Below are 25,606 nucleotides of genomic sequence, written 5' to 3'. Positions count from 1 at the left end.
CCTTTGGTTTTCACATCTCTAAATAAAAGTAATAATGTCTGGCTAGTCCAAGAAGCACTCAGAAAACAAATATTAATAAGATTAATTAATATGTTTTAAGTTGGAAAGAAATATATTGAATTATTTCCAAGAGGCTATGATTTTTTAACTAATTATAACACCCATTGAGGTTCAATCCAGGGCAGTTGGACTCTTTCATAGTAGTTAGGTTTGTTTTCTCATATTCATTGCAGTTGCAGGACAGGGCTAACTTTAGAAGCCATGTCATATGGGTTTAGAGCGTGGAATTGTAGCTTCAGGGGGACAAGATTGAACCTGCAGTGTTTTCATTTCACAGAACAAAGTGCTGCATTTTATAGATGCTCTACTGGATACCACATCTACATGTCAAATATAGGGATTTTTTTTTTTTTTTAGCTGTAGTTCCCTTTCTAAAAATCTTGACCTCCACCTTGACAAATACGATGAAATTCAGCAAGCTATATTCTGATCCTGAGAAAATTGTAAGAGAAGAGGCAAATGATGATCATACTTGTTTTAATAAAATTGATCCCTGAGATGAAAGAAAACCAAAAAGTGGGGCAAGAACATTCTGACCACATAATCATGCCGTAAGTAAACAGAGATACGAATGGTGCTAAGCCTGCCAACCCAGATTTCTCCTCTTGAGAATCATAGGTAACCGTGGAGTTCTCTGCTGAGCACAACCCCATGACCAGATCTAATTTAAACAAAGTGATCTGGAGAAGAGGAAGAGGAAGGGAGTCATAGTTAAGTAAGTGAGAGGCTGTGTACAGGGTAAGGACATTCCAGTCTGCGGGGGAGACTTTATATACAAAATGAGAAGTATAGCTTGGTAACTAAAAGCCAGAATAGCTTGATAATTAAAAGCTGCACAACCCTAGGCAAGTTACTTAAATTCCCTGAGCCTCAGGTTCCTCATGTCTAGGTCAGGATAGTTTTTCAATGTTCTTAGCACCTGGCCTAGGACATGGAGTCCTCAATAAATGATGGCTGCATTAAGATCATGCAATCTCATCTTTCCGCCCTTGTCCAAAAATCCTGGATAATCATCTCTATGCTAATGGACGCTAATAGCCCTGCTGGCTAGTCCGAAGCATCACGTTCAAAGGGAAAGACTATAGGCCAGTGTCCAGGCCAGAAGTCTAATGCAAACACTCCCTTAGGGCAGGGAGGGACAGAGACAGTGGGTCTGGCTAGGGGAAGCTGATTCCCAAGGCAAGGGCAGGGTATCTATTAGAGCCACAGAAGGAAGGACTGGTAGGCAAATATCCACAAATAAAAATCTTTTTCTAAAACAATTTTCTGGCCAATCAGTTGACAATGACTTGGCCATTGAAGATCATATTTTTCCAACATGGTCCATTCTCTTGGCTTTCCTAGGTCATTAATTATGACCATGTTTTCCCCAACGTGGAAATTCCCCTTGTACAGATGCCGCTGCTGGCCAATCCTTCTTTCCTGAGAAGTCTCCACAGCACAAAAATATTTTTGTTTTCCCCATTTGCCCACAGGAAAAATTTCCTCACTCTTTTTTTCTCTCCTCCCTTAAAGCCCTCTGGCAATTTCCAGGAATCTAAGTAAACCGGAATCACTTAGATCACAAGAGAGCCTTTGAGATGTTCTACTTCCAACATAGAAAAAAAAAATTCCTGAACTTTAAATTTAACATTATTAAACCAATCTTAAATTAAGAGTTTTGTCTTTTTTTTTTTTTTTTGGTTTTAATAACCAAAGCGATGCCACTGAAATCAAAATACCTCCCACTCCTGCCTGAGAATATGTTCTGGGACTTGGAAGCTTGAATTATAAACAGAGGTGATTATTTTTGTATCTGGATCAAATGCCATTATGTAAAATGTGCTTCACACACATTAAAGCCCTATACAAATGTAGGCATTTGGCACCAAAGTGGGGATATGATGTGAATAGGGAGTGATTATTCAAATAATAAAAATTCGTTAGATGATTTGCGCTGGTTACCTATTCATCTTCTGGGTTTACCAAAGTGGTTTGTGCAGGGCTGACAACAGTATAGGTACTCCGGAGATATTTTGTTCTTTACAGAACATTCATCAGGAAGCATTTCTATGCCAGAAACTAAAGTTAGTTGGTGGGGAGAGGGCGGTAGAGTGATGAATCAGACTGGGTCTCTGCCCTCAAGGTCTTTATAATCTAGTAAAGAAGGTATAAAGTACATACTAGCTAGGTGGTTCTCAACCAGGGACAATGTTGCCTCCCCCCTCCACCCCCAAACCCACCCCTGGGATATATGGCAATGTCTGGAGACGTTTTTGATGACCAGAACTAGAAATGGGGGTGCTACTGGCATCTAATGAAAAGAGGCGAAGGGTGCTGCTAAACATCCTACAATGTACAGGACAACCTCACACCACAAGAATTATCTGATCCAAAATGCTAACAGTGCCAAGCTTGAGAAACCCTCAACTAGCTAAATTACCTAGAACAAAGGGCTGGTTGATTGACTGATTGATTGATTGATTGATGATTGTTGGTGTTGGTCCACATGGTAAATGACTTTCACCCTAACAACCCCAGTCATTTTGAATTTGTGCCTGTGCCTAACCCATTATAACTGTTCAATGTCTTTTGAATGAATGAGTAAATTTAGACAGGTGGTGAATAAAGCATGAGATACAGTGTCACTAGGCAAAATGAATGATAATTTAGAGTGAACTGTTAACTCAAGAGGACAAAATTTTTCTGGCATGACGCCAAGCATATAGTAACTGCTCAGTGAATGTGAACTGAAGGTATTCAGATAACCTAGCAACACTCATTTGCTTAAAGCTTAAAGTGCACAATATTGAGGAATCTTATCTTTAAAGCAGTCCTAGCAGTAGCTTTTCTTCTTGGAAATACTTCACTACAGATGGCTTGAGTGGCATATTGTACCATAAAAGGATAAAACTATGTATTTTTATAATGCAGCATTCAAATTTTTCACTAATTCAAATTGGTCCTTTCTCTAATGTGCCTAATCAGCTAATGTTAATGAAGTATGAAATTTCAAACATCCAAACATTGAGGAGACCACTTAATGAATTTAGGGAAGGAGGAAGAGTTTTGAAATATGGCCTTAACTCCTACATAGAATGTGGCTCCTGCTCTTTCTGTACAGTAAAAGTAAAAACAAATGGCATAGGCATGGACTTTGAGCCTACTGCTTGATTTACACAAGTATCAATAGTAAAAGAATGGTGAAGTGCCACTCTCAATTAAAATGAAATTATATCTTTAAATTAGAATATGTCAGTGAAAAAAATATTTAATGTACTAAAACTGTTGACACTTTTTTTTCTGGAAAATGGATCAGGTAGTCTTATATTCTAGTGTTTATGAGATAAACAGAGCTATTACTAGATGAAAAAATCTGTACTTTTGATTAAGCAATTACCTTCAATTGTGATATGCGGGTTACCAAGGAAATATATTGGCTTTCCTCTTCCACCTATTTGACCTGCATTTTCTCAATGTAAGTTGGTAAGTCAGGAAATGGCATCTAATTTTGTATTAGCATTAGTCAAATGTAAGTAGGAGGGCAGTGCTAGCATAAAAATTTTAAATAAAAATAACTGGGATAATCTGCCATTTGGATAATCAGCATCAATGTTCCCTGAATTTAACACACATAATGGAGACCACAATGTCCCTGCTTTTTGCAACATAAAGGAACAAAATTTCCTTCAAATTTGAAAATTTCCAGCTAAGTCTTTGCCCAAATGTGAGTTTAATGAGGTAGTTTAGGAGTAGGGGAGGAGGAATTTTACTCCTCCCTTTCCATAAAGAAACAAATAAAAATTACTTCAGCTCTGCAAGAGAAGGAATCTTATGGGATACGTTCACTAATAGATGAAGTTAACAGTGACACATGTAAAAAAAAAAAAATCAAAGATGAGACAATTAAAAGAATAAACCTTGGGGCTTCCCTGGTGGTGCAGTGGTTGAGAGTCCGCCTGCCGATGCAGGGGACACGGGTTTGTGCCCCGGTCCGGGAAGATCCCACATGCCACGGAGCAGCTGGGCCCGTGAGCCGTGGCCGCTGAGCCTGCGCGTCTGGAGCCTATGCTCCGCAACGGGAGAGGCCACAACAGTGAGAGGCCCGCGTACCGCAAAATAAATAAATAAATAAATAAATAAACCTTGGCTCAGGGAAATATTTAGTATGCTTAGAGAAAGAGGCATAACCAGTAAAAATGGGCCTTGATGTGCCATATAAAGGTCTCCCCATTATTGAATAGTTTTACTTATAATGAAAAGCAACCCATTCTTTATTCTTCCTGTAGGGGAAGGAGGGTTGGCTAAGCAAGAATAATATTCTTAGAAGGGTTCTAGATCAGAACCCTTCTAAGGAGTTCTAAGCAGAGTAGGAGGATATTGACCTCACCTTCTCCCTTGGACACACCAAAACTACAACTACACAAAGACCAACTATCTCTGAAAATGACCTGAAAACCAGAAGAACAGATTTTCTACAGCTAAGGATAGAAAGAAAAGGCCACACTAAGATGGGTAGGAGGGGCAGAGATGCACTCTAGTCAGAACCCACTCCCCTCGTATGGCGACCCACCATCAGGAGGGAAATCACAAGTCACAGAGCTCCCTCCCTAAGGAGGGAGGAAGCCAAGCCGCCAGGGGACCTCCACCAGGAAGATGGGCCCCCATAATGTCTGGCTTTGAAAACCAGCGGGGCTTAATCTGGGAGAGGCAGAGGGCTGTGGCTCTCTAATACATGACTATTATTATCCAACTATAAAAAAAAGAATGAAATCTTGCCATCTGCAACAACTTGAATGGACCTAGAGAGTATTTTACTAAGTGAAACAAGTCAGACAGAGAAAGGCAAATACCATTTGATTTCACTTATATGTGGAATCTAAAAAACAAAACAAATGAACAAACAAAACAAAAGAGAAACAGACTTATAGATACAGACAACAAACTGGTAGTTGTCAGAGGGCAGGCAGGTAGGGGGTTGGGTGAAAAAGGTGAAGGAGATTAAAAGGTACAGACTTCCAGTTAAAAAACAAATGAGGGGTGGAGTGATTGGGAATCCCTGGTGGCACAGTGATTGGGAATCCGCCTGCCAATGAAGGGGACAAGGGTTCGAGCCCTGGTCTGGGAAGATCCCACATGCTGCAGAGCAACCAAGCCCGTGCGCCACAACTACTGAGCCTGTGCTCTAGAGCCCGCGTGCCGCAACTACTGAAGCCCGCACGTCTAGAGCCCGTGCTCCGCAACAAGAGAAGCCACCGCAATGAGAAGAGAAGCCTGTGCACCACAACGAAGAGTAGCCCTTGCTCGCTACAACTAGAGAAAGTCCGCGAGCAGCAATGAAGACGTAACACAGCCCAAAAAAAGAGTCATGGGGATGTAATGTACAACATAGGGAATATAGTCAATAATACTGTAGGAACTTTGCATGGTGACAGATGGTTAACTAGGCTTATCGTGGTGATCAATTCTCAATGTTTATAAATGTTGAACCCCTGTGTTGTATACCTGAAACTAATATAATATTGTTTGTCAACTGTATTTCAGTTAAAAAACATATTCTCAGGTGAATATTGAAATGGTGGGTGTGGATTGAAGAGTGTGTATGTGTATTTGCCTTTACTGATGAGCAGGAACTTAACTATAAGAGCAGGCAGAATCTCCTGTGCCAGGAATAATGTGATTTCCATAAATCCTGGCACCTGCTGGATTGAGCTCCTGCTACAGCCTTTCTGGCCTGAAGCAAAGACAAAATGACTGGTTCCTCACCCGGGAAGACCAAGGTGCTGTGCATCTGCCTTTTCTTTTCCCCACCCCTGCCCCATGGAAAGCTGTTTTCATGGGAATGAAATATATTGCCAAGATATGGAAATATATTTGTGTATTCAAAGAACCACAAGTAGATGGTTTTGCTGGAGTATTTGCTACAAGGGAAAGAATGGTGAGAGTGTAGGTATCAGATGATAAATAAGTAGAAGTGTTTTTCAAACTATAAAGTGCTAGACAAGATTTTAGGTTTGCCTATCATTTCCTATTCCAAAGGTGATGTTCAAAATTTTTAATAACTGGTAGACCGTCAGCACTGGACAATCAAAATAGATGTCCAATTAAGCAGAATGGACACTTTGCCATAAACAACTGGAATGGCCAAACTAATACGTACCAGCTTAGTATCAACTCTGATTATTTTATATGGTCATGAGAGTCAGCGTAATGTTGATTTGTAAACTGAAAGCATTATGGAAACATATCTTGTTGTAATATGTTTTAGATGCAGCCAGATTGAGGGTCAGATCACAGAAATATAGATGAAATAAAAGTATCTGCTTATTTCTATTGAACTCACATTCTTATAATTGCTTATGGACTGATCATTCTTCCTCACTTCACTTCTCATCACTTTTCAGATGAACTAGACATTTTTAAAAATCAGGTTTGGGGTCTTTTTAGACCATCATCAATAAGACCATGTTTAGCTGCCTGAGTGCAAGTTGCTTTTTAAAATTCTAAGATATCTCTTATTCCCATATCTGGAATAATATTCCTGTAACATTTGTGACAGTTATTTTTAGGTGGTGGGATGTGGGGTGGTTTTTGTTTTCTTTCTTGTATTTTTTTGTGTGGTTTGAAATTTTTCATAGTTTTTCTTTACAATTCATTAAAATAATAATCATTAAAAAAAACCTCTCCATTCTATTTACTTAGCCAAAATTATAGTTCACAGTCTTCTATCCTATTAGCTAATTGATTTTCTAAATTTGCTTCCCTAAAACTCAACAGCATTTTCACCATTGCAATTCAGCTTAAAAGACTTGCATATGGCCAATGTAAAAAGGCAGGATATCTGTTTCTGGAGGGCACACTATCTTTGAAGGATTTTCTTTTGTTATTTTTGTTCTTTGTGTTGTCACACCTAGTTGTTTCAGAATACTGCTGAACTCTCCAATTTCCTTTGAAAAGAATACCATTATATGGTACAATTTAGACAACTTGGGAACACATTTCTCAACTTAGATAGTATTTGTAAATTTTGGAAAGATCCCTCAGTAAGGTAATCTGAGGAACTTTCTTTTGTTGTATGGGTGTCAGAGTGACAAAAGGGGATGAATTAGGAAGAGACTCGGGAAACACTGTGCTACTGAGGCTTATACATTTTTTTTTTAATTGGGGTATAGTTGTGAGGCTTATAAATTCTTTACACAATTTTCCTTTTCAAGGTCTAACTCTTACGGTGTGATTGATACCGTGGACAGATAAAATCTCCAAAATGTCTTTAAGCCAAATGGTTCAGCCTCTCTTTACATTCCTCGTGGACCCTAAAGGGTTATATTTACTTGAGACTGGGGGGTCCTGGATCAGTAACAGAAATTTTAAAATAGTTGATATTTTAAAGGGTGGCAGGATTAGGAATAATTCTTTTTCTTTTTTTCCTTTTTGGCCTTGTGGTTGAATGCTTTTTGTGCCCTAACTACTCATCTATTGGTATAAAAATGAAAAAAGACATTTTCGATATTGGAAAATTTCAAGGGCAGGCTGGATGACTATCAGTTATGCTCTGCAAGAGACACATACATTTAAAGAAAACTTGATTAATGTGTCCTCTTAAGTTCCTTTCATCTTTAAATTCTGTGCTCTGAAGTTCATCCTTTAAACTTAGGGTGTTGATGCGCCATATGGAAAGGACAGGAGTCTCCTCCGGCCACCTTCCTCACTTTGTCTTGAACCAGCAGCTTCTCAGAAGGTGGCAGCTCTGAGAATTAAACAGGAGATGAAGTGGGTGGGAAAATATTCCTAAGAGACTCGGAGCTGTCCAGCAGTCCAAGGACTAACTAATGAGGTTTAACGGCAATTTGGAGCAGAGATTCAGCTATGTGTACATGTATTCAGTATGCTTACATGTATGTAGAAGTATATGCCTACCCAGCCCCATCCTGAGGAGATTTTTCCTGCTTTCTATATTGCTTTTCATTTTAGATGAGGTCGGTTGTCTTTTAAATTGTGTAGGAAAAAGGAAAGTAATAATGTACAGGGCAAGATAGAAGAAGTGTTGAAGAGGAAGGCAGGCAAAAATAGGACTATTACGCTGTACAAGCAGTCTTTCAGCTGTTAATTTAAGCTCTTTAGACACACACACACACAATATGTAAACATGCCTTATAGTATTGAACCCAATAGATGGGTTCAATTCTATAGCAGCTTCATTATTTATATTTTGCAATCAGTAATACAGTCATTGTATCACACCATTTGAAAACAAAAATATGTCGAGTTTTAGCTTACAAAGACTTTCCAGAGTGTATAACTTAAAAAAAATCTTAAATAACGTAAATTTGGCTTAAAAAGGTTGCCTTCTTTTTCTCTTTGCAAGTGGCAGATGCATTCACTTTGATGAATTCCCACTTGATGGAGGTTTTGAAGACTTATTAAAAAAAAATCTTTAAGCATGTTTATAATTTTCTTATAAGTGGCTGGATACTATTCCTCTTTTATATTTTCTTCTGAAAGGAGGAATCAGTGTCTCCACAGACATCCCAGATTTGAGAAGAAAGGGTGTTGGGAAAACATCTCATCCGATTCCCATATGTTAGGCAATTAAAAAGTAACCCAGTTTGGGGACTTCCCTGGTGGCACAGTGGTTGGGAGTCCGCCTGCCGATGCTAGGGGACACGGGTTCGTGCCCCGGTCCGGGAAGATCCCACGTGCCGCGGAGCGGCTGGGCGCGTGAGCCATGGCCGCTGGGCCTGCGCGTCCGGAGCCTGCGCGTCCAGAGCCTGTGCTCCGCGGCGGGAGAGGCCACAACAGTGAGAGGCCCGCGTACCGCAAAAAAAAAAAACAAAAAAACCCAATTTTATAGATAAAATAACTGAATGTGGAGAGGCTAACTGTTCCATAATAATTTGTAATAATTTTTAAATTTACAGAGTAATACATATTCATTGTAGAAGATTTGAGAAATACAAAACAAAAAAAGAAAATCAAAATCATCCTGGCGTAACTATTCAGATTCTGATGTACAGCCTCCTAAATACACATGTATGGTCATATACATATTTCATGCTCAGTATTTCTTTAAGAGAAAAAAGAAAAGACAAAGTGAAAAAGCTGTTTGTCCATCTGATCCTAACCTGAAATTATCATCCACATATTCTAACCATCTTCTTGATCATGTCTCCTCTACCCTTGGGCTCAATCTGACATTAGATTTAAATCAAGCGCCAGATTTCCTATTTAGAGAATAGCAGTAGGCTTGTAGGCAACTCCTTACCTTTCTTTTCCTGAATAGAGACCCAAGAAATTGTAAAGGAAATATGATACTGCAAAAATGATTTTATTTTTGTGAGGTAACATTGGAGGTCCCCAGGTTGACAGCTGCAAAGGCAGTCACATGTTTAACAGAGAGAAGAGCCCTGCAAGGGAAAAGTTAACTTTAGCTTTAAAAATCCGTTTATCCTCCATGATTTCGATGGCTTTAAATTTGTCACCTGAATGCGATATTAACATAATCGTCTGCATTTCAGCTAATGAATGCACCTGCTTCTAAGACTTTATTTTAGCAGTTTTAATGAGCTCTTCAAAAGAATTTGCCTGGACTTACTGCACTGCTAGAGAAATAGCAGCTGTAAGCAACTAACAACACATTCAGTATCTGAATCAAGCTCTGTGAAGTTGTTAAACTTGAGAAGGAGTATCTATCCATCTGTCTGTGATAAGGGAAATGAAGCTGAGATGTAGCTGTGGCATTTGGAAAAAGCACTAGAGTAACTGGGTTTGGCCAGAGACCCTGTTTGGCCATAATGTATGGATCCCAAGCAATTCATTTAAGCTCTCTAAATCCCAGTTTCTCATCTATATAACAATGGTACCCATCTTATAAGCTTGTTGTAAGGATCAAATGCCTCACTTGTTGTAAGTACTCCATAATATTAAATTTTATTATAATTATTGTGTTTGTTAAGTAGATGTGACTTTAGGTGGATCAAGCAAGTTCTATTTGATTGGCTATAGGTTGTAAGATGACTCTTAGGTGAATAATTGCTCATTGAGACCAATAGTAAGAAAAAATCAAAACTGATCTCTTTTGCTTAATTAGGAAATCTATTTCAATGCTGAATCATCATACCTTAACCCCACAGAGAAGATTTTTTTAAATCTCCTAGAAATTCTAAAAGTCCAAATCCCTAAATAATCCTATAAGCCATTTAGAATATATAAATATTATGTAATGATAGGATACTAGCATAGGTATTTACTTTTAATATATATTTTAATACTTTTTAATATCAAATTCATTTCATGCCTGTTACACTCTGATTTCAACACTACATTTTCATGATGGTAATCTCCCTCCTCTTTTTTCCCCATATGCTCCTGTGTACTTCATTTGAAAAGTAGGTAGTAATAACCCATCCAAAACTCAATTGAATGGAAAATGAAAAATAGGACAAATGTTGCTTTAAAGATACACACAGCAGATACATTACAGCTCAACTGGAGGTAACGCCCTGGAATAAAGATTCCAGATCTCTCTCTCTCTCAGTCTCTCTCTCGGTCTCTCTTTCTCTGGCTCTTTCTGGAAAATAGGTAGCACAAAGGTGAAAATTCTCCTATTCCCACTTTATTTTATTTCAATTAAAAGTGAGACAATTACTCTGGCTGGGATGGATGTAATTTATTTTACAGATTCCTTTCCCCCATTATACCCTTCTGGCCAACAGTATTCCCTCAGTAATTGCAGCTAGTTCATCTATGTTTCACCCCATATGCCACAATACTGGAGAATCACTCAGGAAACAGGACCAGCTTAGGGATCTTAATCACCTTCTTATAGGGATTTCTCTGGAAAGGCACTGAGTTCCAGGAACCACCAACTTGAACCTGCTGGAGTAAGTAGGTTTCTGGTAACTGCTTGCATCCCCACACTTTCAAAAGATCCACTTTATCCAGACTTGCATGAAGCATCTTTCCAGAAGACATTCAGTTCTTCTCTTAGACCGTAGCTTTGTAATCTGAGAAAACAACCCCAAGGGAGCTCGCTTCCAGCTGTCCTTTGACTGTGTTTTGCTACGGAAGGCAAGTTGGCCTCACACTGATGAGGACCTGTTGTCTATGGTCTGGCTACTCACAGAGTGGTCCTTAGAAGGGCACCACTGAAGGGCAGCAACAGCATCACCTGGGAACCAGTTAGAACCATAGAGTCTCAGGTCCCATCCCAGATCTACTGAATCAGAATCTACAGCTTAACGAGATTTCCAGGTGAGTCATATGCACTTTTAGGTTTAAGAAGCAGTGGTCGAAGAGATCTGCCTGAGATTGTTTTTTTCAGCAACAGGACTCACCATCTCCTGTTCAAAGCTCTCTCCATTCACTTTCCACTTCAAGTCTCTAAACAGATTTCTCTGCAGTGCTACTGGGCAAACTATCCCTATTTTGGATGAGTTCCCAACCAGTGGGTCTTGTAGCAATCTGCATTTCTGTGGTTCAGGTTGTCAAACGCCTATATAGCACAGCCTCCCACTAACCAAACCATATCCATTCCCCTCCAAGTCATCTTGCCCTCCCTATTCCCACAGCTGTAGTGTTACCATGTTCATAAATTATTGTTAAAGAAGGAAATTACCAAAAGAAAAAAACTGTCTCTATAAACCTGCATAGTTTAGAGCTAAAGAATATGTTAAAATTTTCCATTGTGGAAATTTCCCAGCTACTGGGCTCTTTAGATTTTTTTTTTTTTTTTTTTTCAGAGCTGCAAGCAAAGAATGGAAATTTCCAATTGCAGCATCAAGGGCTGCTGTTCTGCTGACTGTCTTGCTCAGTCGGGGTCATCTGTTTCTCTAAGACATCAAGGAATGCCAAGGTAGGTCTGAGAGAACACACACACTTCCTCTGCAGGAAGGAAGGAATGTCTTTGTGCTGCCTCCAGGCTGTGATGAGGAGAGGGGTAGGAAAGGTGACATGCCCTGCTCGTCTACCTGAGTGTGAATTTTGTTGATTGTTAACCGCCTATCAGCAGCTTATCCTATCCTTCCAATGGCAGCTGGCTGGCAGGTCGTTTTTTAAGAAATCTCTCAGGTGGAGGGGAGATACAGAGAGAGCAAAGGAACCAACATTTGTTGAGATCTACTTTTCTAAGTACCCTGCCAGGTATTTAATATGTTATATCACTTAACCTTTTTGTGGCCCGCCCAAGGTTAACTTCTGACTTTCTGCACACCAAATTTTGAAAGCTTCATCTGTCCTTCCTGAGACAGCCTTACCTCTCCCAGACCTGCCCAGAGGCTGGTTATCTTCAAGCATGCTGAAAGTTTCGTCCCCATCTCTTCAATAATGTCAACAGCTCGGTTCTTTTTCACTGTATCTAAGTTGAAATAGATTTCCCTTCACAGCTGGTCCTGATGTCTGAGTCAACAGGCATCTAATAGCTCCCTAAATACTGTCATGTACCTCCCCATGCACTACTGTTGCTACAACAGAAGTCTGATGGTGGCAGCTCCATGGAAGGCCACGTGTAAAGGTGTCAGCTTCTTGTGAACAAGGCTTAAGCACGCTGACTGGCTCTAGGCCAGAGAGAATATTCCCAAACCTAGGTTGTGTGGCTTTGTCTGAAAGGGTTTGGGAGTTTGAGTTTTGTTCTTAAGACTTTGCTTTTTATTTTTTTTTGGAGCTTTGGGATATTATGAGTAGAGTCCAAATAGACTCTAAGGATTTAGGGTTACCTCTGTTCTCTTCTTACTGACAGCCCATGGTACCAGGAAAAGAAACATTAAGGCAGATTCCTGACATCACTGTTGCTATTTATATTTAACATTATTTATTAAGGCAACTTTGGTAATAATGAAGATATTCCAGCAATAAATTTAAAAAAATCAACACATGGCTAGTGAGATATTTTTATTTTTTCCTTTTTTTAAAATTAAAAAAAAATTTTTATATCTTTATTGGAGTGTAATTGCTTTACAATGTTGTGTTAGTTTCTGCTGTACAACAAAGTGAATCAGCTATATGTATACATATATCCCCATATCCCCTCCCACCCTTCCTATCCCACCCCTCTAGGTCGTCACAAAGCATGAAGCTGATCTCCCTGTGCTATGCAGCAGCTTCCAGGCTAGTGAGTTTTTAAAAGACTGTTTATTCCATCTTTTCAATCATACCCATATCCATAGATAGCAATGTTGTCTTTGACCAATTTTAAAACCACCTGATAATGGAAGTGGAGGGGCATAGGAATGGTCAGCAAGAATACTGTAGGTCTGTAGTCTCAAAGGCTGTTTGGTTTAGCCATTGGTTACTTCTGTGATAACGATTTTCCTTACCCCCTTAACTTATTAAAACTGAGTCTGATTCCCTGGTGAAATTCATCAAGACGGTATTTTAATATGGGCCTGGGTCTCATATGGTATGTGCCACATTTCTGACAGGCTTCTTTCCACTCCTCTGCATCTGTCATTAGCAAGAAGATATTGGTCCGCTTAGTTAAAGACAATGATGATTCATATCTGTGGGTGGGGCTGAATAGACATATGATGAATACTCCTTTCCACTTTAGACCACAGAGACAACTTTGTCTTTTTATAATTTATGGTTGGAATACATGCGGGCTAAGATGCCGATCGATTTTAATCATGGCCTCAGTTCTCGCCCTTCTGTTCCCCTCCCCCTTGCAACGTGACTTTGCAGCCCCTCCCTTCAAGAGTTAGAGTCTATTTCCCCACCCGTTGAATCTGGGCCATTTGACTTGCTTTGGCCACTGGAATGCAAAACCAGTTAAAATGTGCCAGTTCCTGGCTAAGCCTCAAGTGTGCAGTACTATTTTCTTTCTTTCTTGGAAACTGCCACTGCTGTGTGAACAAGCCCCAGCTAGGCTGCTGGAGGATGAGAGATCATAGTCATCCTACCTGAGACCATCCCAGACCAGCCAGTCCAGAGCTAACACCAGCTGATCACAAATGCATGAGCAAGCCCACCAGGATCAGCCAGGCCCCTGCTAGATTAACAGAACCATTCAGCCAACCCACAGTCTCATGAGAAATAGTAAATGGTGGCTATTTTAAGCCACTAGGTCTTAAGCAATAAGTTACGAAGCAGTAAGTAACTAATACAGATAACCAATTCCATTCTTTTTTTTTTTCCTGACTGCCAGGAAGCTCAGAGTCAAATTTGAAGACCAGTCACAGAATCTATGTTCATTGATTTATTCATGTTTATCGTACCCTTTATGGCTAAATGCAATCTTCTCTCTCCTTGGTAGTGAATTTAAAAAATTTAATAACCTGTTGTTTGCCATGTTGGTTCTAAATCCAAATCAATCCCCTGTTTTAAATATTTAGGTGGTTTTCATTTATCAGATTAGAAGAGATGACTCTAGAGCAGGGCTGGCAAACATTTTCTGTAAAGAGCCAACCAGTAAATATTTTAGGCTTTGCAGGCCACGTAGTCTCTTTCACAACAACTCAACTCTGCCGTGTAGTGCTAAAGCAGCTCTAGGCTACATGTAAACAAATGGGCATGGCTGTGTTCCAAAAAAGCTTAATTATAAAAACAGGCAGTGGATAGGATTTGACCCTTAGGCCACAGCTTGTTAACCCCTGATCTAGAGCAATCTATGTTACTATGCAAAAACATCTTCACCTACACCATGATCCCATCAACTTTATTGTAATTCATCTCAACTACTTTGAAAACAACAGGTAAATTAAGTGACTTTACTTCCTCTATCAGAAGACAAGAAGGGGCTGACAATAAAGCAATGCTGTATAGACTAACAGCATTTGTACCAGGGGAAGGACTATACTGAACAACTTAAAATTCCCTAGCCACTTAGTCCATAACTGGTTATTTAGCTAATGCTAAAGGCCAGGGTGACACAAGTGATGTCTCACTTGTTTTGTTTCATTTCCCAGCCTCTAATCTCAAATACTCATTTAACAAATGCACACTGTATGGGGCTCCAGTCGTACTTGCCTACTCGGAGCTCCCTGAATGTATTGTGCTATTTCACGCCTCTCTAGCTCTGCACACAATGTTCCTTCTGCCGGGAACACACTTAGCCCTCTTCTCTTACTGGCTAACGCCCACTCACTGATCAAAACTCAGCTCAGTGATACTGCCTCTTGGAAGACTTCCCTGAGCGCACCTCCACCTCCTCACCCTCAGCCTCCAGTCCGCACACTCAGTCTCAGCATTTATTCTACTAAATTAATAATTTAAATAGTTTATAATGCATATATGTTACCAGGCACTTTCTATGTGCCAGACACTGTTAAAGTCATTTAACTGAAACTAGTGGTATACTTGCCTGTTTCTCCAATCTAATCACACATTCAAAAACATATATTGAGTACCTCACAGTTCTTGTGCTAGGCACAAAAAGATGAATAAAACACAAGCCTATACTATAGAGTAGAAGCCCACTGAAAGCACACTGTGTCTTCTTTGTTTTTACTTCTCAACACCTAACAGTGTCCAGAGCAGAGATTTTAAATTAATATTAGATGAACGAATGAAAATAGCTAACACTTATGCAGTAGCTAATATGTGCCAGGCAATGTTCTAGGCTCTTTACATGTCTAAACTCATTTAATTTTTATAACGACTTATGGGGTGGCTAGTATAATTACCACCCTTTCACACATGGGGAATTGGAGGCATAGAGAATTTTTAAGTAACTTGCCCAAGGTCACACAGCTAGCACGTGACAGAGCTGGTTCCAGAGTCCACGCTCACAACCACTGGACGAAGTGAAAGCTTGAGTGACTCAGCATAAATCCATTGCCATTCCTGGAAAAGGAATTCAAAGGGTACACGTTTGATGACATGGATGGTCCGGTGGTAGCAGTTATGTGCTTGGACCTAGCAGTCAGATAGAATTGTGTTCACATTTGCCCCCAGGTGCTCAGTGTAAGTGACCAGTGCTGTTGGAGGTGCTGGTGGTGTCTCCAAAGCACACCCTCACATTCACACACAAAACGTTACAGCTACATCCTGAACTCCAAGCTGATTTCTCCCACCGCCTCTCCTCCTCTGAGTGGGCAAGCGTTGATGCTTGAGGGATGACTCCAGTACAGCTCTGCCAGCACGTGACTGCTGTTTTGACTTTCCCTGTGGCAAGCAGGATTATAAAGTATAGGGTTGGCCAAAAAGTCCCTTCAGATTTTAAGTAAAAGCAAGACACATTTTTCGTTTTCACCAAGAACTTTATTGACCAATATATTCACCCCTTTGTTCCACTACCTTCTGCCATTTTCCAGGCAACTCCATAATTCCATCTTCCCAAAACTTTTTATCTTTTTGAGCAAAGAACTGTTCCAGGTGCCTTTTACAGTCTTCTAGGGAATTGAAATTTTTTCCATTAAGAGAATTTTGTAAAGACAGAAAAAAACGGAAATCCGAAGGTGCAATGTCTGCTGAATCGGCGGATGAATCAGAACTTCCCAGCCAAGCTGTAACAGCTTTTGCCCGGTCATCAAAGAAACATGCGGTCTTGCATTACCTGATGGAAGATGATGCATTTTCTGTTGACTAATTCCGGATGCTTTTTGTCGAGTGCTACTTTCAGTTGGTCTAATTGGGAGCAGTACTTGTTGGAATTAGTCGTTTCGTTTTCCAGAAGGGGCTTATGATAGAGGACTTCCTTCCAATCCCACAATATACACATCACCTTCTTTGGATGAAGACTGGCCTATGGTGTGGTTGGTGGTGGTTCATTTCGCTTACCCCACAATCTCTTCCATTCCACATTATTGTACAGTATCCACTTCTCATCGCCCATCAAACAATTTTAAAACAAATTGTTTGTTTTAAAAATGGAACGTTTTCGTTACATTTCAGTAGTGAATCACATACGGAAATACAGTCAAGAAGGTTTTTTTCGCTTAACTTATGTGGAACCCAAACATCAAAGCGATTAACATAACCAAGGTGGTACAAATGATTTTTCAATGCTTGATTTGGATATTTTGAATATGTTGGCTATCTCCCACGTGGTGTAATGTTGATTGTTCTCAGTTAATGTCTCGATTTGATTGCTATCAACTTCAACTGGTCTACCTGACTGTGGAGCATCGTCCAGTGAGAAATCGCCAGCAGGAAGCTTCACAAACCACTTTTGACACATTCAATCGGTCACAGCACCTTCTCCATACACTGCACGAATCTTTTTCTGCGTTTCAGTTGCATTTTTACCTTTTTGAAATAATAAAGCATAATATGCCGAAAATGTTGCTTTTCTTTTTCCATCTTCAATATTAAAGTGGCTACACAGGTCTTCCCTGGTGGCGCAGTGGTTGAGAGTCCGCCTGCCGAAGCAGGGGACATGGGTTCGTGCCCCAGTCCGGGAAGATCCCACATGCCGCGGAGTGGCTGGGCCCAAGAACCGTGGCCGCTGAGCCTGCGCGTCCAGAGCCTGTGCTCCGCAATGGGAGAGGCCACAACAGTGAGAGGCCTGTGTACCGCAAAAAAAAAAAAAAAAAAAAGAATCTGCCTGCCATTGCAGAGGACATGGCTTCAAGTCCTGGTCCGGGAATATCCCATATGCCACAGAACAACTAAGCCCGTGCGCCACAGCTACTGAGCCTGCGCTCTAGAGCCCACGAGCCACAACTACTGAGCCCGTGCGCCACAACTATTGAAGCCCGCACGCCTAGAGCCCGTGCTCCAGAACAAGAGAAGCCACCGCAATGAGAAGCCTGCACACTGCAACGAAGAGTAGCCCCCACTCACTGCAACTAGAGAAAGCCCGTGCGCAGCAACCAAGACCCAACGCAGCCATAAATAATAAATAAATAAATATTTAAAAAAATAGAATCCAAATGTTACTGTATTTATAGCCCATTTCATACAATTTAACACTTAGTTCTCTGTTTCATTATGTAAAACTTGCATGTTTCCAATCTAGATCATAAACTCACTGAGGGCAGGGATCTTTACTTCTTTTGAATCCCCCACAGAACCACACACAGGATGGAGGAGCGCAATACTGGTGGTCAGTGGAAAATGACTACAGGACCATGTTTGGAGGCCTGGGTAGCTTCTCTGCCCCTGCACATTTCAGCTGGGAATAAGGGCTGCAGGAAGCACATAAGCCTCTGAGATGTAATTTCCTCATCTTAAGATTGCCCTGCTTACCTTACCGGTTTGTTGGGAGGATCAAATAAGATAACGTATGTGAAAGTATTTTGTAAACCAAGATTTGCTAGCTACAGAAATGTAAGAAATCTTCAGAAGAGGCACTTAGTAAATATCTGATTCATTTTTAATGATAAGGCATTGTCTTCCCTTCTCCCCTACATTCTGTTCCTTTAGGGGATTATTTCTCAGGATTTATTTTTATTTGAGTGGCAAAGCCACTCCACATCTTCCTGAAGCTGTGTGAAATGTCCCTTACTGCATCTCACCCCATAGTTACCTTAAAATTTGATTGAAGTCTAAGCAAACCAACCAAAAAAGTCACAAAGCATGCCATGGTCACATCTATCACACAGGGCTCCAGGAGATCAATGCATTTGTAACCCACTAGGGTTTCAGAGACTTCCTTGTGCTATATCGGCTCACTCAAATTGTACCCAAGGCAAGGATTATGTATATTTCTATATTCTCGCACATACTTGATACAGGTGACTGGCAGATCATTGCTCTAAGCCCAGGGCAGCTGAGAAGAAAATGAAAAACATGACACCTTGTATGAGAAATTTTACAAAGAAATGACACTATGAAACAGACTTTTAGAATTATTCATTCATTTATAGTCTTTATTTTCTATTTATTCTTAGCAGAGGAAACAATCTCCTTGTAGTAATAGAATTCTATATGATACATTAGAAAAATCTTTTTTTTAAAACATCGTTATTCCTCAAATGCTTCTGGAAGATATAAAGTTTAGTTGTGGGGTTTCTTCTCTAAATGAGAACCGAGGGAAAAACGGAGATGCTAAGACAGAAAATAAGTTGTATATTCTAGGGATTAGCTTATATAGATTTCTGATTCCCTATCTAATACTCTGGATCCACATAATGTGAAAGTAAAAATAACTAGAGAACTGATGACTTGTTTCTGGTAAGCGTTGTCATCTCTTACTGACATTTTAAAATTTTATTATCTTCAATTAATTCATGAAAGCTATGCAAGCCTGTTTTTTTCCAGGTTCAGTCATGGAGTATCAACTGTAGGACTTACATACAGGGTTGAAGCATTTTATTGGCATATTGAATCCAGACCAGTTCTGAACTCCAATGATGAAGATATTTATGATGCTCTTTTTATGCAGCATAAAAAGAGGAATCTCTTTTTCAGAACTAACCAATCTAGAACAGTTTTCTGAAACCTTATTTTCTTTCCAAGTGTTTTTATTATGGAAAGTTTCAAACATAAACAAGGTAGAAAGAAGAGTAAAAATGCACCCAACTTCCATTCTTCTGAACCTATCATCCAGCTTCAACATATGATCAATCTTGTGAAGCCTGATGTTCACTCAACATTAGTAGCCAGTAAAATTAAACTCACTTTATATGCCAATAAATTTTAATGCTCAGATACAATAACATGTTTATTTACATATATTTTCCTAAAATAATTTTATTTTCATCACACATTTTTCTTTCTCACTCTTAAGTTTCTCTCACTTCCCCAGGGCTGAAGTGAGGCCAGCCCCTTCCATAGTCAATACTGGAGGAAAAATACTTAAGAAGAGAAAGAAGTGGTAGATTTTAAGTGTATTAATCTGTTACTTATTCTCTTCCTGTGACACCATGCCTTGCTCCCCTTGCCTAAAATGTTACAGGAAAATAGTGATGATGGAAAGGAAACACTTCCAACAACAGAACTGATACTTTGTCACTTTGCTCCATCACTATATAACAAGTGGCAGAATAAGGGGGTCATTCCATTCTTGATACTGAAGGGAGTGAGAGCCTCAGGGGCAAATATTACAACCCAAGTGTTTCAAGGTGGAGAGTTTGTTGTACCTAACAGGTTACTTATTTATTTGATTATATGTATAAATAAATTTTTGCAGAATACAAATAGTTTGCTGTATAGAATTATTATTCTAAGATTTATCAAAATGTATACAATTTGTAGCCAAATCATATCCATAGGGAAACTAAAATAATAATTTTTTTAAAAAGACATAAATTAGAGAGGGTAGACAGCAGAAGCAAGAAGAATTACAATTCTGCAGCCTGTGGAAGGAAAACCACATGCACAGGAAGATAGACAAAATGAAAAGGCAGAGGACTTTGTACCAGATGAAGGAACAAAATAAAACCCCAGAAAAACAACTAAATGAAGTGGAGATAGGCAACCTTCCCGAAAAAGAATTCAGAATAATGATAGTGAAGATGATCCAGGACCTCGGAAAAAGAATGGAGGCAAAGATTGAGAAGTTGCAAGAAATGTTTAACAAAGACCTAGAAGAATTAAAGAACAAACACCTAGAAGAATTAAAGAACAAACAAAGAGAGATGAACAGTACAATAACTGAAATGAAAAATACACTAGAAGGAATCAATAGCAGAATAACTGAGGCAGAAGAACCTCCGTTCTTCTGAGGTTGACCTGGAACAGAATGGTGGAATTCACTGCCATGGAACAGAATAAAGAAAAAAGAATGAAAAGAAAGGAAGAAAGCCTAAGAGACCTCTGGGACAACATTAAACGCAACAACATTCACATTATAGGGGTCCCAGAAGGAGAAGAGAGAGAGAAAGGACCCAAGAAAATATTTGAAGAGATTATAGTTGAAAACTTCCCTAACATGGGAAAGGAAATAGCCACCCAAGTCCAGGAAGCACAGAGAGTCCCAGGCAGGATAAACCCAAGGAGAAACACGCTGAGACACATAGTAATCAAACTGATAAAAATTAAAGACAAGGAAAAATTATTGAAAGCAACAAGGGAAAAACAACAAATAACATACAAGGGAACTCCCATAAGGTTAACAGCTGATTTCTCAGCAGAAACTCTACAAGCCAGAAGGGAGTGGCAGGATATATTTAAAGTGATGAAAGGAAAGAACTACAACCAAGATTACTCTACCCAGCAAGGATCTCATTCAGATTTGACAGAGAAATCAAAAGCTTTACAGACAAGCAAAAGCTAAGAGAATTCAGCACCACCAAACCAGCTCTACAATAAATGCTAAAGGAACTTCTCTAAGTGGGAAACACAAGAGAAGAAAAGAACCTACAAAAACAAACCCATAACAATTGAGAAAATGGTAATAGGAACATACATATCGATAATTACCTTAAACATGAATGGATTAAATGCTCCAACCAAAAGACACAGTCTCACTGAATGGATACAAAAACAAGACCCATATATATATGCTGCCTACAAGAGACCCACTTCAGACCTAGGGACACATACAGACTGAAAGTAAGGGGATGGAAAAAGATATTCCATGAAAATGGAAATCAAAAGAAAGCTGGAGTAGCAATTCTCATATCAGACAAAATAGACTTTAAAATAAAGAATGTTACAAGAGACAAGGAAGGATACTACATAATGATCAAGGAATCAATCCAAAAAGAAGATATAACAGAGTTATAAATATATATACACCAATATAGGAGCACCTCAACACATAAGGCAACCACTAACAGCTATAAAAGAGGAAATCGACAGTAACACAATAATAGTGGGGGGCTTTAACACCTCACTTACACCAATTGACAGGTCATCCAGGCAGAAAATTAATAAGGAAACACAAGCTTTAAATGACACAATAGAACAGATAGATTTAATTGATATTTATAGGACATTCCATCCAAAAACAGCAGATTACACTTCCTTCTCAAGTGCACACAGAACATTCTCCAGGATAGATCACATCTTGGGTCACAAATCAAGCCTCAGTAAATATAAGAAAACTGAAATCATATCAAGCATCTTTTCCGACCAAAATGCTATGAGATTAGAAATCAACTACAGGGAAAAAAAATGTAAAAAACACAAACACATGGAGGCTAAACAATAAGTTACTAAAGAACAAGGAGATCACTGAAGAAATCAAAGAGGAAATCAAAAAATACCTAGAGACAAATGACAATGAAAACACGACAATCAAAAACCTATGGGATGCAGCAAAAGCAGATCTAAGAGGGAAGTTTATAGCAATACAAGCCTACCTCAAGAAACAAGAAAAATCTCAAATAAACAATCTAACCTTACACTTAAAGGAACTAGAGAAAGAAGAACAAACAAAACCCAAAGTTAGTAGAAGGAAAGAAATCATAAGATCAGAGCAGAAATAAATGAAATAGAAACAAAGAAAACAATAGCAAAGATCAATAAAACTAAAAGCTGGTTCTTTGAGAAGATAAACAAAACTGATAAACCTTTAGCCAGACTCATCAAGAAAAAGAGGGAGAGGACTCAAATCAATGAAATTAGAAATGAAAAATGAGACGTTACAACAGACACCGCAGAAATACAAAGCAACATAAGAGACTACTACAAGCAACTCTATGTCAATAAAATGGACAACGTGGGGCTTCCCTGATGGCACAGTGGTTGAGAGTCCGCCTGCCGATGCAGGGGACACGGGTTCATGTCCCGGTCTGGGAGGATCCCACATGCTACGGAGCGGCTGGGCCCATAAGCCATGGCTGCTGAGCCTGCACGTCTGGGGCCTGTGCTCCACAACAGGAGAGGCCACAATGGTGAGGGGCCCACATACTGCAAAAAAGAAAAGAAAAAAAAGGACAACCTGGAAGAAATGGACAAATTCTTAGAAAGGTATAACCTTCCCAGACTGAATCAGGAAGAAATAGAAAATATGAACACACCAATCACAAGTAGTGAAATTGAAACTGTGATTTAAAATCTTCCAAAAAACAGAAGTCCAGGACCAGATGGCTTCACAGGTGAATTCTATCAAACATTTTGAGAAGAGCTAACACCAATCTTTCTCAAACTCTTCCAAAAAACTGCAGAGGAAGGAACACTCCCAAACTTATTCTATGAGGCCACCATCACACTGATACCAAAACCAGACAAAGATGCTACAAAAAAAGAAAATTACAGACCAATATCACTGATGAATATAGACGCAAACATCCTCAACAAAATACTAGCAAACAGAATCCAACAACACATTAAAAGGATCATACACCATGATCAAGTGGGATTTACCCCAGGGATGCAAGGATTCTTCAATATATGCAAATCAATCAATGTGATCCACCATATTAACAAATTGAAGAATAAAAACCATATGATCTTCTCAATAGATGCAGAAAAAGCTTTTGACAAAATTCAACACCCATTTATGATAAAAACTCTCCAGAACATGGGCACAGAGGGAACCTACTTCAACATAATAAAGGCCATATATGACAAACCCACAGCAAACATCATTCTCTATGGTGAAAAACTGAAAGCATTTCCTCTAAGATCAGGAACAAGACAAGCATATCCACTCTCACCACTATTATTCAACATAGTTTTGGAAGTCCTAGCCATGGCAATCAGAGAAGAAAAAGATATAAAAGGAATATAAATTGGAAAAGAAGGAGTAAAACTGTCACTGTTTACAGATGACATGATACTATACATAGAGAATCCTAAAGATGCCACCAGAAAACTACTAGAGCTAATCAATGAATTTGGTAAAGTTGCAGGATAGAAAATTAATGCACAGAAATCTCTTACATTCCTATACACTAATGATGAAAAATCTGAAAGAGAAATTAAGGGAACACTCCCATTTACCACTGCAACAAAAAGAATAAAATACCTAGGAATAAACCTACCTAAGGAGACAAAAGACCTGTATGCAGAAAACTATAAGACACTGATGAAAGAAACTAAAGATGATACAAACAGATGGAGAGATATACCATGTTCTTGGATTGGAAGAATCAATATTGTGAAAATGACTATACTACCCAAAGCAATCTACAGATTCAATACAATCCCTATCAAATTACCAATAGCATTTTTTACAGAACTAGAAAAAAAATCTTAAAATTTGTATGGAGACACAAAAGACCCCAAATAGCCAAAGCAGTCTTGAGGGAAAAAAAACAGAGGTGGAGGAATCAGACTCCCTAACTTCAGACTATACTACAAAGCTACAGTAATCAGGACAATATGGTACTGGCACAAAAACAGAAATATAGATCAATGGAACAGGATAGAAAGCCCAGAGATAAACCCACACATCTATGGTCAACTAATCTATGACAAAGGAGGCAAGGATATACAGTGGAGAAAAGACAGTCTCTTCAATAAGTGGTGCTGGGAAAACTGGACAGCTACATGTAAAAGAATGAAATTAGAACACTCCCTAACACCATACACAAAAATAAACTCAAAATGGATTAGAGACCTAAATGTAAGACTGGACGCTATAAAACTCTTAGAGGAAAACATAGGAAGAACACTCTTTGACATAAATTACAGCAAGATTTTTTTTGACCCACCTCCTAGGGTAATGGAAATAGAAACAAAAATAAGCAAATGGGACCTAATGAAACTTCTTTTGCACAACAAAGGAAACTATAAACAAGATGAAAAGACAACCCTCAGAATGGGAGAAAATATTTGCAAATGAATCAACAGACAAAGGATTAATCTCCAAAATATATAAACAGCTCGTGCAGGTCAATATTAAAAAAACAAACAACCCAATCAAAAAATGGGCAGAAGACCTAAATGTCTTCCAAAGAAGTCATACAGATGGCCAAGAAGCACATGAAAAGCTGCTCAACATCACTAATTATTAGAAAAATGCAAATCAAAACTACCACAAGGTATCACCTCACACCAGTTAGAATGGGCATCATCAGAAAATCTACAAACAACAAATGGTGGAGAGGGTGTGGAGAAAAGGGAACCCTCTTGCGCTGTTGGTGGGAATGTAAGTTGATACAGCCACTATGGAGAACAGTATGGAGGCTCCTTAAAAAACTAAAACTAGAGTTACCATACGACCCAGCAACCCCACAACTGGGCATATACCCAGAAAAAACCATAATTCAAAAAGACACATGCACCCCAACGTTCATTGCAGCACTATTTACAATAGCCAGGTCATGGAAGCAACCTAAATGCCCATCGACAGACGAATGGATAAAGAAGAGTGGTACATATATACAATGGAATATTACTCAACCATAAAAAGGAACGAAATTGCGTCATTTGTAGAGACGTGGTTGGATCTAGAGACTGACATACAAAGTGAAGTAAGTCAGAAAGAGAAAAACAAATATCGTATAGTAACACATATATGTGGAACCTAGAAAAATGGTACAGATGAACCGGTTTGCAGGGCAGAAATAGACACAGATGTAGAGAACAAACGTATGGACACCAAGGGGGGAAACTGGCGGGGGTGGTGGTGGTGGTGGTGGGATGAATTGGGAGAGTGGGATTGACATATATACACTAATATGTATAAAATAGATAACTAATAAGAACCTGCTGTATAAAAAAATAAATTTCAAAGAAAAAAGACATAAATTATAATGATGAAGTTAGGTAGAAGTTATATGGTTTTAACAAAACTTTGATTTCTTCTTTTATACTGTTCCCATGGTAAAAACAGCAAAATTCCTACCTAGATGGTAAC

General features: G+C 39.1%; 1 protein-coding gene and 1 long non-coding RNA gene across 7 annotated transcripts in view; one reads left to right on the top strand and one right to left on the bottom strand.

The window, feature by feature from the left end:
• The window catches only part of MKLN1 (muskelin 1), a 359,034-nt gene that overhangs the window by 276,940 nt on the left and 56,488 nt on the right, over nucleotides 1–25,606 (bottom strand). The window lies entirely within an intron of this gene.
• Nucleotides 1–25,606, top strand: part of LOC137229318 (uncharacterized) — a 70,316-nt gene that overhangs the window by 17,552 nt on the left and 27,158 nt on the right. Inside the window, exon 2 of the long non-coding RNA XR_010945630.1 lies at nucleotides 11,778–11,890. This is a non-coding gene — a long non-coding RNA (uncharacterized lncRNA). The remainder of the gene's footprint in view (nucleotides 1–11,777; nucleotides 11,891–25,606) is intronic.

This window comes from Pseudorca crassidens, chromosome 8 (genome assembly GCF_039906515.1).
Source record: "Pseudorca crassidens isolate mPseCra1 chromosome 8, mPseCra1.hap1, whole genome shotgun sequence".
NCBI lineage: Eukaryota > Metazoa > Chordata > Mammalia > Artiodactyla > Delphinidae > Pseudorca > Pseudorca crassidens.
Note: the sequence above shows the minus strand (reverse complement) of the source record. Positions and strands in the feature narration are given on the sequence as shown.